The sequence below is a fragment of the Tursiops truncatus genome, chromosome 6 (assembly GCF_011762595.2).
Source record: "Tursiops truncatus isolate mTurTru1 chromosome 6, mTurTru1.mat.Y, whole genome shotgun sequence".
Lineage (NCBI taxonomy): Eukaryota > Metazoa > Chordata > Mammalia > Artiodactyla > Delphinidae > Tursiops > Tursiops truncatus.
Genome location: NC_047039.1, coordinates 53593578 through 53611731, shown reverse-complemented (window position 1 = coordinate 53611731; position 18154 = coordinate 53593578). Strand labels below are relative to the sequence as shown.

General features: G+C 35.7%; 1 long non-coding RNA gene across 1 annotated transcript; it reads left to right on the top strand.

The window, feature by feature from the left end:
• Positions 1-654: 654 nt before the first annotated feature.
• LOC141278971 (uncharacterized) lies at positions 655-17140 on the top strand. Its single transcript, XR_012332498.1, has 3 exons — positions 655-781; positions 2430-2493; positions 16771-17140. It is a non-coding gene; the product is annotated as an uncharacterized lncRNA (long non-coding RNA).
• The last annotated feature ends 1014 nt before the right edge of the window (positions 17141-18154 follow it).

Below are 18154 nucleotides of genomic sequence, written 5' to 3'. Positions count from 1 at the left end.
ATTGTACCCTCAGTTTCTAACTCACTGCTTGACAGTAATATACATACAACAATAAATATAAAAGATGATTGGGAGGGATAAATGCAGTAACATTTATTATGAACATATAACCTAGGGCAGTGCCAGAAAGTAGCATGTTTTTAAAAATATTTACTGTTTTTCTTCCCTTCCTAGCAACACAAGCTAATTTTATGCTTAATATGCAGTAATTACAGCAAACTGCTTCTTTCATTCTCTAATGAAATTCTCTCTGTGAAATGTACTGTGGATTGTACTCCCTTTTAATAATATGGATTTCTTGTAAAGTATGATTCAAAGTATATAGCAGAATTACTGTGTTGGTCAAATAGCAAAATATTGAACAATGTTGACCTTCCATTAAAGGTGAATCAGGGTGATCTGTTTTAATTACTGCAATGTAAGTATATCAGGATATAACACTTGATTTTCACCTTGTTTTTGAATAAATATTGCTAAACAACAATAGTTAAAATATATAACAGAAAATATTTCCAAACAGTTCAGGAGTGATGGAAGTCTAATTTGATTAGACAATTCAGTTATTTTAAATGAATTTGTGTGTAAAAGACTGATATTCTCACCTCATTTTTAAGATTCTACCTTTTCTATTATAATTACCTCTAGGCTATGTAGCATAAACAATGTCTTCTTTGCATGCATCTGGGGCAAAGGAAAGCTACATTTAAAACAGACAGACAATTAGCATTAAAAGTAGCTGAAGCTGAGGAACAGGAGAGGCACCTGTATTTCCCAATAAGAAGTAAGTGGCATGATTTCATTTTAAGTCTTAAATTGTAATTCACAGGGACAGACACAAAATTACTCGCATTGATTTGTGGTTAAACTGCTGCTCACATGAGCAATTCTATGAAGTATATTTCTCGGTTGAGTAGCATCAGGAATATATTCATTTTATGACAGGAAATTATTTTCCTCAGGAACGACTGGAGAGGTCAGCTAATTAAACATAAATTCATATGGCTGATAAAAGTGTTGAGGGGCTTATAATGCTATGGGATAAAGAGCTATTCTCAAAGGGTTAGCCATCTATGAACATGATACTGTGTTGTTGGGTTAATTTTTAATACTACACAATGGCTGTTGTTTAAAACAAAAATTTTTAAACAGACTTTAAAAAATATCTGGCAGAGAGATCTTAGGACAGCCACAATAACTTACCTAGATTATCCACATAATTTCACTAGCTCTCCAGTTTATATTGAACGAGTGTGTGTGTGTGTGTGTGTGTGTGTGTGTGTGTGTGTGTGTATCTTCCAGTCAAAGACACTTACTTTATCTATGTCATATAACAATGCAAAGGTGGTCCCTCTTTTGACATACCTCCATACATTTTCCTTCTATTGAGAAGTTTTACCAGGATATATTTTATTTATTTTACAATTAACCAAAGATAAACTTAGCCAAACAATAACTAACATGGGAAAGTTATTGCTACTACCCAAAGAAAGAAAATAGTAGTATATTTTATTTATATGTTACCACAAGATAACAATTAATTGCTAAATTTAAAAAAAAGAATATTCATGCTGACATAAATATCTTGGTGTTTCCTCACTTGGAATGGTCAGAACATTCTACCTGTAGTAGAATCTATGGAGATGGTAAATACCTTAAAAGCATTTTCAAAAGGTATAGAGCCTCTCTAGCCAGCTACAATTCAAAGAAGGGAGTAGGAACCTTCTCAGCAGATGGGATGGTGTAATGTGTCTGGGGCTGGGGATTTGCATGAATATGAATTACAAATAGCACAGATAACATGGTGTTCAAAAGCTGTTATGAATCTTGAATGTCAAAGTCATTTAGCTGACATTTGGAGGGACATAATTACCTTAAGAACATTGAAATGGGTTGGTCTAAATTGCATGGGCAGAGAATCACAGGACACACAATGGCATTGCTTTGGCAATAATTGTGACAAGCGGGCATGGCCAAGGAAGCCAAGAATGGCACACATTAATGCAGTGACATTTTTTCAATGCATGCTGCCCTTTCAGAAATATGCATATGAGGCCTAAATAACCTCTGACCCATCATAAAATAACAGGAGAGCAAAAAAAAAAAACAAAAAACCCTATCATAAGCCCTATTACTGGTAGGCTAAAGAAAAGAGTTCATTCACATGATACAGACAGTTTTACATATTTCAAACACTTAAAATGCATTTAACATTACAAGACTTCAAAGTTTCATCATTTTTCATAGGTTTACTCACAAGTCACTAATGGCACCTAGAGTGACTTGAAAAGCATTGAAAAGATTGACAGTTCCCGACTGTAGAGTATGATGCTGTTAACTAAAATCTCCTATATTATCATAAATTATCAATCAAAACTTAAATATGCATTTATAACAGAGAAATGTTTTTCATCAGTGTTTTAATCATTCAGGTGTATAAAAAAGATGTTTGAAACGTGAGGCACTGTGAGATCGGGAAGAAGTGTACCAGACATGGTATGTACAATAATAGGTCAGTTCATGATTTCCTAGAGGAGCTAATTTACCACACTTGACAGGGACCCACAGGAGAGCATATTTTACTCCCTAATTTTTGACATTGGTGCTACATCTTCGGTATCAGCTATGATATTAGAGGACAGTGCAAGAAAGTAATGTCCCATTAACATTTCATCAGATAATTCACATATCATTTCTGAAATATTGATTAAAATGCAACACCAATGAGGCAATGAACACTTTAATATCTACCCACTAAAAGCAAATTTGTGAACTCTTATTAATATTTCATTTTCAAAAGTGAATGAGATACTTGACTTCTTTAACAGATCAATATCTCAGGCTGTAACAACATTTGGAGCCCAGCAAGCAGAATTCAATCTACACTTCTATTTACTTCCATTCTGATGCCGGCCCTGATGAATCCCAGCCTCACTGATCACAATTTCCTCTTATCTTCAATGGCACTGTGGTCTATTCCACACCATTTAATACTTGCTCACTCCTGTACTGTGGGGCTAATCTTTCATATACATCAGTATTTCCTTCTTAGTGGAATTATATAAATTATTTACGGAACGAATAGCATTATATTGAGGATGTAATAGTTATTGATAGAATTTGTTGATAGATTAGAAAGACACTGATTGCTGTGTGTTGATGAAAAAACAAACATGGATTATCTATTGTATGCTAGGAACTGTGTGGGATAAAAAGACAAACAACATGTATTCCTTCAAATGGGGATCACAGGCTGGAAAAATCAGAAAGTAGACAGATGGATACATAGTTAGGAGTCAAAATGATTGAGAGACAGACAGACGTGATGATAATTACTATAATAGAAAAACATCATGACAGCAAGTAATGTGGAAGATCCAAAGCGGTTCTGTTAGTGAAAGGAATAAAACCACTCATCATAGAGAGGGCTGTTTGTTAACTGTAAAACATTTCAAGGTCAAACTTAAAGAATAATTCGAGATCATGCAAAACTAAATTGACACAACTTTTTAAAGAATCATGGAAATAAAATCAATATTAGGTTATCTCTAATCTAAGTTGAACAAAATACTGAAGTCATTATAAGATATTTGAAAGGTATTCTGCCCTAAAGGACTTGATTCTGAAATATAATCATCAAAATCAAAACTGGTTCATTCATTTAATGAATGAATACTGAGTCCATACTCTACTCAGACAACACACTAAGGCGTTGGGAAAGAAAAGTGAGCAAGACAGATCTAGTCCTGTCCTCATAACAGTATTTCCCTTTGAACAAAGTTGTGCTTATTTTGGTTGGTTCAGTATACATCTAAAATATCAAATAATTATGGTTACATTTTCTTTATAGTAATAATAATAAATGTATCTTATAGAAAAATTAGAAAACAGAAAAAAGTGTAAGAAACCTGTAAAACCATCGCTTTGATACTTAATAATTTTATTTTTTCTTGAATACCTCTTTTTAAGTTTAAATATCATATTTTAAACCCTGATATCTTACTCTATATAGAATTTTTATCACATTTTCATATACCTTTACGTTGTAATTATTCTCCCCATAAATCTTCACAAGCATAAGTATTACGTTTCATATTATTCCAATTCATTCATTCAACAAATAGTTGCTCAGGGCATACTACACTCCTGACACCATTCTATATGCACTGATACAGCAGGGAACAAGGCAAATAAGTTTCTTGCTCTCAGGGATCTCTCGTGGCTCATATGGCTTTGCTATAATTCTTTTATTCACTGTTTTTGGACAACTATTTATTATTTATCCCTAGAATAAGAAAGTGCAATGAAAGCCTTGTATAAATATGTCATCAGACACTTGATTATTACCTAATGATACGGTTCTCGAAATGTCATAACTCATAAGCATGTATAGTTTAATATTTTTCAAATTTTCTTTAAAGAAGAATTTCATAAATATCCACAGGCCCACCTGCTGTGTATGAATGTGGACAGCATTACATACTCAAGACTATTAAAGATGTTTCAAAGTCTTTGCCAATTTAACGGTCAAAAACAACATCTGAAATTGACTTTATTATAAGATTGCACAGATTTTCTTAAATTCACTGGTAACATGTATTTTTATTTTTTAAACTGTCTGTGCACAACATTTTCTCATTCGTCAACTGACGGTATCTTTAATGGATTTGTAAGTGCAATTTGTGTGGTTTAGTCTGTAATTTTTATAAATATTTTTCTTTTAATAAAATGGCTTTGTGCTGGAAAAGTGCTTGCTTGCTTAAGTCAACTACTTACCTCTTTTTATAGAGATTTATACTTTACACTAGCTGCTTTAATCCATTTATTTTTCTTATTGATATAATGTATGAGATAAATACCTAACTTGATTTTCTCCCTCATCGTCACCACCAGCACAGCAGCAGCATCATAAACTCATTCTCTTTATTTCCAGGAGGTAAATATATTTTTTTCTATTTCATATCTCATGACATAAGGTGGAACGTCTAAAACAATGTTCATGATAGTGGTGATAGCAACACGATGGTCTCATCTTGATTTCAATAAAAATTACTAAAGTATTTATCTTTTAACTGCAGTGCTAGCTGTTGACTTATATGTGCATTTTTAGTGAAGTTAAGGAAATAGTCTTCTGTTATTAGTTCATCCAGAGTTAATTTTTATCAGAAACAGGTATTAGATTTTCTTAAATGCCTTTGAAGCATTTACTAAGAACTCCTCAGTGCTTTTACTTACTTGTTGGCAGACTATAATATTCATTTTACTAAAATTAAGTTCCCATTTGTATATCCTAAATAAATTCTTGATTAAAATTTATTATATTTTGATAAGCTACTGAAATTTACTTACCAGTATTTTTTTTAAAGTTTTTGTATCTATATCCCTACATAAGATTTGTGTGTAGTTTTGTTTTTGTGCACTGTCTTTGTGAGATTCTGGGATTAGGGTTTTTAGAGCTTTATGCAATAAATTTGAGAGAACTCAACATTTTTCTATGTTTTAGAATGTAATTTAGAATGCTAAGTTTCTAACAATTGTAAAAGTTAAGTTTATCAGGGTGCCCAAGTCTCTCATCAAATACTAAGGATCACATTTGGACTCCAAAGAAAACCAAGAATTGCTATATATATATATATCAGAGGTTTCTCTTTAATGTAGACATTAAATAAGTCATAGTTAACACACAGCACAGATTTTACACCTGCCTTTCCATACCAGTATAATATTTGTTCTATGTTTCTTTCGTGTGTTTTGCTTTGTCTCATTTTAACACTACTCAATACTGTAATAATTCTAGTCTGCAGTTATATGGATTGGGTTTATTTATCAGTTTAAAAAGAAATAGTTTTACCATATTCTTTTTAAATAACTAATGTGATTCGTATATCTTTTAACTGTTCCTTGGCATTAATTATTCCCCAGAAATTAATTGCTGTGAATGTATAAATTAATGAATTAATTGAAGGTGAGGTGTCACTTAAGTAGTTGGCAGATTGTCTTTAAACTAATAATCTGTTCTCCAACTATCTGCACTTATTTCAAGGTGCTACTTTCTTTTTAATGTCTTTAAATCTCAGATAACCTCCCATGGAATAGGCTCTGTGGCATGACAAACTTAATTAGAAAAGAGGAAATATAGTGCGGTAGAACTTATGAAAACACAACATTTTCAAAGTTTAAACTGGTGACTTACACATTTATGAGGGAAACACAATATTGTATTCTTTATCTTGCAGGTCATGGGTTACTTGCACATATGCGTGCGTACATGACTGACGTCACTTGGCTCAATGAACAATACCAAGTTATCAAGGCATCCATGAGAACTGCATTTATGAAATTCATTAAGTTATTTCCTGTTGTATATATTCCCCTGGCATTTCCTTCCATTTAAAAAAAGTGGAATGATTTTAATTTTCTTACTCTGGAATTTCTCCAATTTGACTTGGTCAACATAATTAATTCCTGTCATGTCTTTTGAGTCTCAGTTTCTTCAAATTAAATAGGTTCTGTTGGATTTGATGATTTTGAGATCTGATCCCCATGTAACATATTATAATTAATAGGTGATGAAATTTATGGACATTGCAGACCACATTAATGACCTAAAGGTGAATTCAGGGTTTTGTTTTCGTTTTTTTTTTTTGCTTACCTGCATTTATTTATAGATAATTCATTTAAATCCAGTAACTCTGAGTATCTTAATATGGAAAATGACAGCAATAGACCCTAGGTCATAGGATTGTGAGGAAGTTAAAAAAAATACGTTTGCAAATACTGTTATAGTATCTAGCATGTGGTGGGTACTCAATAACTGTCATTAAAATAATTATTATTCTTTCTCCACATTGATGGGGACGTTTTTAATCAAGTACTAATATCAATGAGGGCATTGCGTTCCTATAAAATATATTTTTTAAAAAAGAGCTACGATCATAATCTATATCATTATTTTTAGTTAAATTTTATTCCAGACTCGTGCACGATTTTTGGAAATATTTAACAATTCTTCATTTTAATCCTTACATCTTTATTGTAAGATTACTAAAATGTTATAGGCATAGTGTGGCTGATTTTGAATAGCAATTTAATAGTCTTATGATTTTATCTTGCAAAAGCTAATACAATGAGTGCTAAATTAACCCTAAGTGGCTTTTCAGTGGGCTGAAAGGTTATTCAATGAGTCATTACTAAGTGAGCAAAGTCCACATGAAAAAACAACTCTGTAAAATTCTGGGGTATAACTTTAGCTACTAAAATTGAGTCAAATTTTTGAATAAAGAGATAGTAGACATATGAATCAAATTTACAAGTGACACAGAACTGGATATAAAAATCAGGAAAATAATAGGTTAGAATTATAAGAGATCTTAGCAGGCTATAAAAATTGGCAAAACTGAGCAAGTGAAACAGAACAGGGACAAACTCCAAAAGCAGAAGTATAAGGTAAAAAAAATTGAGGGAAGTGACTTCCTTATCAGCTACACGTATAAAAAATTCAGGTTTAGATTGACTATAAGCTCAACGAATGACAAGTTTGTTGAAAAAATACAACACAATCATAGGATTTATTTTAATTAAAGAAAGGGATATGATTAATCTTTGACAAAGGAGAAAAGAATATACAATGGGAAAAAGACAAAAAGACAGTCTCTTCAGCAAGTGGTGCTGGGAAAGCTGGATAGCTACATGTAAAAGAATGAAATTAGAACACACCCTCACACCATACACAAAAATAAACTCGAAATGGCTTAAAGACTTAAATATAAGAGGGACTTCCCTGGTGGTGCAGTGTTTAAGAATCTACCTTCCATTGCAGGGGACACAGGTCAATCCCTGGTCCAGGAAGATCCCACATGCTGCAGAGCAACTAAGCCCCTGTGCTGCAACTACTGAGCCCATGTGCCACAACTACTGAAGCCCGCACACCTAGAGCCCTTGCCCCACAACAAGACAAGCCACTGCAGCGAGAAGCCTGTGCACCACAACAAAAAGTAGCCCCCACTCGCCACAACTAGAGAAAGCCCGCATGCAGCAATGAAGACCCAACACAGCAAAAAATAAATAAATAAAAATAAAACAAATTTAAAAAAAAGACTTAACTATAAAAGATACGATACCATAAAACTCCTAGAAGATAATATAGGTAAAACATTCTCTGACATAAATTGTACCAATGTCTTCTTAGGTCAGTCTCTGAAGGCAACAGAAATAAAAACAACAATAAACAAATGGGACCTAATCAAACTTAAAAGCTTGTGCACAGCAAAGGAAACCATAAACAAAACGAAAAAACAACATACAGAATGGGAGAAAATATTTGCAGATGATGTGACCAACAAGGACTTAATTTCCAAAATATACAAACAGCTCATGCAACTAAACAACAAAAATAACAAACAGCTCAATCCAAAAATGGGCAGAAGACCTAAATAGACATTTTTCCGAAGAAGAAATAGATATGGCCAATAGCCACATGAAAAGATGCTCAGCATTGCTAATTATTAGAGAAATGAAAATCAAACCTACAGTGAGGTAACACTTCACACCAGTCAGAATGGCCATCATTATAAAGTCTACAAATAACAAATGCTGGAGACGGTGTGGAGAAAAGGGAATCCTCCAACACTGTTGGTGGGAATATAAATTGGTACAGCCACTGTGGAAAACAGTATGGAGGTTCCTAGAAAACTAAAAATAGAATTACCATATCATCCAGCAATCCCATTCCTGGGCATACACCCAGACAAAACTATAATTCAAAAAGATACATGCACCCTTATGTTATAACAGCAGGACTCACAATAGCCAAGACATGGAAACAACCTAAATAACCATCGTCAGATGAATGGATAAAGAAGATGTGGTACAGATTGGGTTCGTTTGGGTTTTTCTGTAAAATGTTATGGAAATACCCAAATGAACTTTTTGTCCAACCCAATGTATACAACGGAGTATTACTCAGCCATAAAAAAGAACGAAATAATGCCATTTGCAGCAACATGGATGTACCTGGAGATTATCATACTAAGTGAAGTAAGTCAGAAAGAGAAAGACAAATACCATACGATATCACTTATATGTGGAATCTAAAAGATGATACAATTGAACCTATCTATGAAACAGAAACAGAATCAACAGACACAGAGAACAGACTGGTGGTTGCCAAGGGGGAGGAGATTGAGGGAGGGATGGAGCGGGAGGCTGGGGACAGCAAACGTAAGCTATTATGTATAGAATGGATAAACAACAAAGTCCTACTGAATAGCACAAAGACTTATATTCAGTATCCTATGATAACCCATAATGGAAAGGAATACATTTTAAAAAAATAAATGTGGGTATATATATATATATATATATATATATATATATATATATATGTAAAATTGAATCACTTTGCTGTACAGCAGAAATTAACACAACAATGTAAATCAACTATACTTCAATTTTTTTTAATTTTAAAAAGAAGATATGGATATATATATATATAAAATGCCTCTAAATCTCAAATAACTACACATGCAATGGGCTCTGACTGGGTGCCTGACTATGGCGTGACAAACTATATATATATAAAATCATGGAATAATCATGAAGAAAAAAAGTTGAGGGACTGGGCTTCCCTGGTGGCGCAGTGGTTGAGAGTCTGCCTGCTAATGCGGGGGACACGGGTTCGAGCCCTGGTCTGGGAGGATCCCACATGCCACGGAGCAGCTGGGCCCGTGAGCCACAACTACTGAGCCTGCGTGTCTGGAGCCTGTGCTCCGCAACAAGAGAGGCCGTGATAGTGAGAGGCCCGCGCACCGCGATGAAGAGTGCCACAACTGGAGAGAGCCCTCGTGCAGAAACGAAGACCCAACACAGCCAAAAATAAATAAATAAATTTTAAAAAAATCGAGGGATTAAGTTGGGGCAGGTGATACCACCATATCATCTCAGGTCAAGCTAATCTTATCCTTTGCAATGTTGTATATGACACAATAGAGCAGAAGTTACTGGGAGACTAAACCTGTTTATAAGGCTGAACTTTAAATGCTGCATCTAGAATAAGGAAGAAAAATCCCTGCTTATTGTCTCTATCTGATGGGCTTAAGCACTGGCTGGATAACTAAGAAACCGAATTTTTTAGTACAGTCACAAAGAAAGCCCCAGAATGAACACATTTTTCCGAGAACTTATGAAAAAATAATACCAATCTTTATTAATGTTTGCAGATCATAAGAAAAGGAAATACTTTCCAACTCATACTTTCAATTTGGATGGACTCTGACACCAAAACCTGACAGGATGTACGAGAAATTAGAGGCTATTTTTTCTCATCAACAAAAATGTAAAAATCCTAAACAAAAGCTTAGCAAAATGAGCTTAGTAATCATTTTAGAAGATAATACATCATGGAAAAAAACAATTTTTTAAGAATGCCTTCAGGATATGTTTTAGGACATTGTAAAATACATATTGTCCCAATCAGCGAAATCTCTTCGTTATTATTGACAGAAAAAATATTGATCTCTAATCAGGAGAACCTTTTCTTCTTGGACAATGAAGAGTATGTAACTGATCATATTCTTCTTTTCCCTTCTGTTGCTTGGAAACTCAGAATTCACTTATTTATTCAACCTTTTCTTATCATATTTGTACATTTCATTTCAGAAGCTGTTCTGTTCTAGGTACTGGAAACGCAAGACTGAAAATGACATGTTCTCGTGGAACATCTATTCTTGTGGGCATAGAGGGTGGAAAGAATAGACATGAAACAAACAAGTAAAGAAACACATGAAAAAAATAATTTCAATAGAGAGAATGTTATGAAGGAAATTAAATAAATTGACAAAATTAAGAGAATGTGGCATTTAGATATGGCACCAGAGTTGAGTCTTGACTAATTCAGGACAACTGCCAAAGAGCTGGGATCAGAGCATCTAAACAAATGGAACAGCAAGAACAAAAGCCCCAAGGAAGGCAAGAATCTTGAGTGTTGATGGAAAATAGGAAGAGAAGAAGTCTGCAAGAGTAGTGGACTTAGTGTCCTGTCATGGAGGTCAGAGAGCTGGGCAGGAATAGATAGTGCTGGTACTGTAATATGAAGAAGTAATTAGGGTTTTATTCCATGTGTGACAGGAGGTCATTCAATGGTCTTAAATAGAGGACAACATGATCTGTTTCTTGATTTTCAATAATCAATCACTCTGTAATGCTGTCAACTCTTTAGGAATCTATGATATACATATATAAGCATATGCATTCTTAATTTCTCCCATATTGATCTTCTGTTCTGATTTCTTTGTTCTCTAGTCTTGTCAACTTATCATTTGAATCTCAATATTTACTGCGTATGTGTGTGTGTGTGTATTTCTTGCAAGCTGATTAAAATCTTAATTTAAAAAAAGGTATGAATTATGATTTGGTGAGTATGTTTTTTGAGAAGAATTAATTTCCAAGACCCAAGTTTGGTCTTCAAAAACTCAAAGTCCAGGAGTCTAAAGATCTCTGTTTTTGTCCACAGGAGAGGGTAGGTGGGTTGGAAAGTGAATTTCAGGCCAGGCAGGAGGGTGAGAGACAACTGAGCAACTGAGGCTACTGAATACCAGAAGCGCAAGCTTGGCCTAAAGACATATGATTTCATATTTTCCTAACACTGGACTGACCAAACAAGATCTGTTTCCCCCTCAGAATGGGGTGTTTTCCATGATGCCTGTTGAAGATCTTGGTCCACAAACTCAGGGGTGAGAAAAACACTATCTTATTTTCCTTACGTCAACCCCCTCCCACTGAGGTGTGAGAAATTCCAATGAGTAATGGGAGTCTTTTCCCCATTCAAGAGTATGAGAATCTGAAACTTCAAATGATGGCAAGAAATTATGGGAAGGAATGCTAATTTTCAGTAAAGCCAGGTCACTGCTGGCATCCTCATTTTCCAAGTCCAGTGGCTTTCCATTTCTTGCCACACATTTGGTACAGAAATACTACTTTGGTTAGGATCCTGTGACTCAAGTCCTACTTTCCGAGGTGCACCATGCTAACAACCCTTGCGGGAGTTGGCAGCCTCTTTGTTTCTCTGCCACAGAGCACTTCCTGGGTCCCCATTACTCCCTGGACAATCCTCCCAACATACCACCACTCATCCCCACCCTACCTCATTCCCTTACCCAGAGAAGCTTCAGCACCAGCTTTTAAAAGATACCCTCTCGCCCTTCTTGCCAGAAAATGAAATGAAATCTCTTCAATTGGCTTTGAATTTCTGAAACAGTCTTTTTCAGGTTATTCTTACCGTTCACATAAAGATTTCCAACAGCATGCCTGACTCAAATGAGAGAGAAGAGAGAAAATAAAGGAAAAAAAAAAAAAAAACTAATAAAAACTATTATTCAGTAACAAATCATGCCTTCTTTTATAAACTATTTCTGCTTGAAAGTATGGTCTTATTTTAAAAGTCATGAAAATTCTGGTAGCAGGTCACTGACAGATCACATATTGCTTTCTGAATTTTCTTAATATTGAATTCATTTTTATAATAAACGTCATTTAGTTAAGAATAAAATAGAAGACATGTAAAATACATACTATGGCAAATTAATGGAGAAAGTCAAAAGGATTCGGACTGTTTTTAGGACTAAGGAGCAAAGGACTAAAATTATTAATCGATTATGTCCATGAATGTAAAATCCTGATGTTTTAAGAGTTTTGGAGGAAACTGATTGTAATTTTGCAACAATACGATTATATAACCAATATCTGTGGCTCTCTGAACGCTCCTCATCTTGGAACCTTCCAGGGGCCTTCTGTAAATAGGCCAATCACAGTATTCCATTTTAGATCAGTTGTTTTTGACAGTGATTAGATGAAACCAATGGTAATGTTTAAAATATTTAACAACAGTAAGAAAGATGCACTGATCAGTACACCTGGCTTTAACCCTGTAATTAGTTGTTGAATCATGAGAAGGTATGAAGATTCATGAGAAAGCAGCTTTAATGGGACTGGGCTTGGGAAGCTATTTGCCTATTACTGGTGAAGTGTTTCAATGTTTCAGTAACTAACAACACCACTACTGGTGTGTAGCAGCTGACTATTAGCTCTGTATGTAAACATGTAAGTATCATTCTGCCAACTAGAGAAGTTGGTTGAAGTAAATGCAAGTATGTATTTCTTCTCTCTACAATGGAAATGGAAAATGAAAAGAAATTAATTACCGATGTTACAGATGATATATTAAAGCTAAATTTCAAACTTAATGTAAGGGCACACACTATCTCAAGAAGTATTTTAACACTTTTTATATTAAATGCCACCTCTTCACAAAAACCTTCCTGACATCCTCATTAAAAATAAAATATGTTTCCCAGCTCTCCGCTGATAGCCTCGTTCCCATCTCTGCATCTGTTTCCTTCATATCACGTATCACGACTTGTAATGTTTTTAATTTATATAACTGTATGCTTGTTTAACTGTCAGGGCTTGGCATTTATTCTTGTTCTGTGTGCATGTGTGTGTGTTAGTGTGTGGGTGTGATGGGAGGGTGTACGTTCACACTGGTTCTTTGACTAGAATGCAAGCTTCTTGAGACCAGGACCACTTTTGCATCGTACATATCTGTATTCCCTGTATTCACAGTGCCTGGCACATAGATGATCAGTAGTTTACTAACTAAAATAATGATCCTAAATCATTAACCAAAATTAATCACTCCATGTTCTTACATTCCCATTTCTTTGGTCATTTACCTCCATTTTAGCAATTAATATTTTGTAAATGGTGTGAGAATTCCTTGAGAATAGAGGGCACGTCTCATTCGTCTGTGTAAGTATGCCAGTCTGTTACCCAGCGCCAGACCCATAGATGGAGTTATTAAATGGCAGCTGAAACGCGAATGGAAGGCAGAGAAAGCTGCTTCTATTACTTCCCCACAACAAAGACACACTTATTTGGCCAGACTTTGAGATGCTTAACTACTCAAAGGCTGAATCTCAACCTCAAAACATGGGGTTTATTCCAAGATCATATGAGTTACAATGAAAAAAGAAGAAAGGAATGCAAACTATTTCTGCCTGAAAGCATGCTTTTGCACTAAAAGTCATATGAAAAATCCAGCAGCCAGTCCTTGGCAAGTCACAAGCATTGCTGTCTGAGTCTTTCGAGCTATGTATTCCAAATACTTCATTTTAGGAAACAAAGATATAATAATGTAACCTAATTCTGATGTCTCTCCCAACCTCCAGAAAGCTGGAAGATCAATTAGTCTGAGAAATTTGCATACAGTTAAATCTTCCTCCACCTCAGAGAACCAAAAAGGAAACATGGGGCTTCCCTGGTGGCACAGTGGTTGAGAGTCCGCCTGCCGATGCAGGGGACACGGGTTCGTACCCCGGTCTGGGAAGACCCCACATGCCACGGAGCGGCTGGGCCTGTGAGCCATGGCCGCTGAGCCTGCGCGTCCAGAGCCTGTGCTCCGCAACAGGAGAGGCCACAGCAGTGAGAGGCCCGCGTACTGCAAAAAAAAAAAAAAAAAAAAGGAAACTTGACTTTCTCCTTCAAGGTTTTAGATTTGGGATCCATAGGAGGATTATGTTAATTTATTAACCATCTGATACAGTGCAGCATCCACAAGAACAAATGTGATGAATTGGTGAAAGTCCTACAGTGAGGCAAATGCCAGCAGGGCAGGGGCCCTGGGGTTTGTCTGCTGCTGTTACCACATGCTGGCTTAGACCAAGTGCTGGCAGCCAGGTCTTTGCACTTCAGCTGAGGAGCAATGCGTATATCAGTTTCATTCATGTCAAATTATCCACATTCTTTGAGAATAATCTGGAAAAATAATAAGCCATGCCTTTTTTACCTTTTTACCTTTGCCTTTCAGGTTGTAATTTAAAAATTACACTGTTCTTCAGCGTATAGAATATATTGTGATTATGAAATTATAGACACAGCATGTGCCTTAATGACTCTAAGTAAGGCATGCCAGATTTAGCAACTAAAGTTACAGGATTTCCAGGTAAATCTGGGTATCAATAAAGAACAGTGTTTTTTGTTGTTGTTGCTTGTGTTTCTTTTTTTTTCTTAAGTATACATATGTCCCATGCAACATACTTATACTAAAAAAAAGTAGTTTTGGTTACATAAAATTCAAATTTATCTGGGAGTTCTGTATTGTATTAGGCAACCTTTCCCAAAGTTTAAATTCCAATTTTCCTACCAACTACTTTGGCTAGTAATTTAACCTCTCTGAGCCTTCCCTATATGGAAAATGAGAGTGGGGACACATTGACCTTGCACAGCTTTTGAGATAATTAACTGAGACGCTGTACTTCCTCGTATGGATGCCAGATAAGAAACAAACTTAAGCATACCTTTCAGCGTTAAAGCATAGTATTAGTCAAGATAAGGTTAAGCATATATTGTGCTAACAATGTCCGAATGTCCAATCTCCTAACATTGAAAGAGTTCATTCCTGGGCTTCCCTGGTGGCACAGTGGTTGAGGGTCCGCCTGCCAATGCAGGGGACACGGGTTTGTGCCCCGGTCCGGGAAGATCCCACATGCCACGGAGTGGCTGGGCCCGTGAGCCATGGCCACTAAGCCTGCGCGTCCGGAGCCTGTGCTGTGCACCGGCAGAGGCCACAACAGTGAGAGGCCCGCATACTGCAAAAAAAAAAAAAAAAAAAAAAAAAAAGAGTTCATTTCTCTCTCATGCAACATCACTTTAGATTCCATGTAGCTTCTCAGTAGTCCAGACTGCCTGGATCTTGTAGCCCCACCATTTTGCTATGGGGTCACTTTCCTAATTGTCAGGCACAAGTGTGAAAGACATTAAGAACTATGCCAGCAATTAACTGCTTCAGCCTGGAAGTGACACACTTGATGTCTGCCCACAATCCACAGACAAAACTTGTCACATAGCCCTGCTTAGCTACGAGGGGGCAGCAAAATATAATCCCCATATGCCAGGAAGGAGACAGGAACCAGTGTGTGTGAGCCCTACAAGTCTTTACCACAAAGGTTATCATGATATTAGAAGCAACAGTAGAATCTACAAGTTAACTAAGCACTGAGTGGTCCAAACTTCTTCCTAATGTGAAAATCTCTTCCAGGATGGCACTAGTGCTTCATCAACCCTTAGCTTGAATGCATTCAGCAGCAAGGGACTCATGGCTCATTATTAAAGATTTTCATTTTTGTTGAGCTTGTTGAACTCAAATCTGTATCCTTACAATTCCTAAAACTTGCTCCACTCTGTGGCTGTGACTGCCAATGTCTGTACTTTATTAAAAGAAAAAGAAAAAAGAAAAACAACTATAGAAAATAAGGTAAAAAATGAGAAGGCATAATTATTTTAAGAATGAAGAATAAATAAATACTTGAGAAAAGAATAGATCACTTTTAAATTTAAAAATGCTTAAGGAAAACTACAATGCAAAATCAGTCAATTTGTTTTCTTTTAATTTTCAAGAAGTTACTCTCCAGAAGATGGGGATAAAGGTGTAGTGGGGCTGGGGGATGGGAGACTGTCTACTGCAAAAAGAAGTGTTTGCTTTTTTTATTCTGGTTGCTGTGTGTATGTACCACTTTTATTTTGAAAGAATAATTTTATGTGGAAAATTTCTGATTATAGAAAAAAGAAAGCTTAATAACTTTAACCAATTTGGGGCTAAGTTTTTAAATCCACTAGCCAGGTAAAAGTGTTTACTGTACCACATTATGTTTTGAAAAATAATAAATTGCAATGATACCAGTGCGTAATGTTTTTTTTTTTTTTTTTTTTTTTTTTTTGCAGTACGCGGGCCTCTCACTGCTGTGGCCTCTCCCATTGCAGAGCACAGGCTCCGGACGCGCAGGCTCAGCGGCCATGGCTCACAGGTCCAGCCGCTCCGCGGAATGTGGGATCTTCCCGGACTGGGGCACGAACCCGTGTCCCCTGCATCAGCAGGCGGACTCTCAACCACTGAGCCACCAGGGAAGCCCCAGTGCCTAATGTTTTAAGGACCTTGTTTTTAAATTCAGTGATTAAAATAATGATGGGAATATTTAATACATGTATTCTATGAATATAGAACATAAATTGTTTTATAACTGGATTACTATGCTTCATCTATTCAAAAGAAAGTTTTGTTTGCTTCCCATTTGATCTTTCCTACCAATTAGTAACTGGGCTTAACTTTCCTTCTCATCAGGTTTCTATTTTGTTCATTAAAACCTTTCACGCATGTTGAAAGAAAATCATTGACTATTTCAGAAAGAATACAGAGCTCTGTTTTCACTGACCTACTTATAATTCTGAATAAGAAAATACCCTACTGGTAGAGCTCATTTCAAATTATAGGAAAAGATTTAATAATGACCACTGACTAAAAGGAGACTCAAATAGCACCCAGAACATTACCCCAGGGTTAGACAGGAGTTTGATATTAAAAGGTTACAGTCTATAATGGTTAAGACAAGTCATTAACACAGCTTATAAATGAAACATATCTTCTATCAACCAATTTCTCAGTCCCACAGACATCAGTTGACTGCTTTTTATAATTCCTCTCTTTGGGCTCCATCCCCATATTCTCCCTACAACTGTCCTGCTTATTTCAAACTGTATAATAATACAACCACAGTTAGCTGTAACGCTGTGGAAATATTGCTGGAGATGGCACTAAGAAAATGTGTTCAATCCCAGCTTGCTTCTTTAGTGGTACACGAACATGAACAAATCATTTTAGTTCTATGAACCTCTATGAGTAAGGATATCTACCTTATAGAGTTGGTGTGAGGATTAAACAGAAACTATGCTATAAATGTGCCCCCAATACTGTAAGAACTCTCTGAGTGTGAGTTCCCTACCCATTTTGGATGTCCACAGAGACAAGAGTGTTCGTAATGAATGGTTAATCTATGCACATCTTTACTATCAACAGTCTAAATAAAGAGTTAAGTTACAAAACAAGCAAAAAGCAAACATAAAAATCAAAAAATAGAAATTAATGAGCCCTTGAAAGATAGAAACTATAAAATAAGCAGCGCTAATAGTTCATTCCTTAATATAAACAAAATGCTTTTTCTATAGTCTCTATAAGCACATAAAGTCATACTTAAGAATTCTTATGAATATTTTACAAAGGTAAGAAGTCACTGTGGACATTAACAAGGCCTTTTTGCAGCTCTCAAGAATT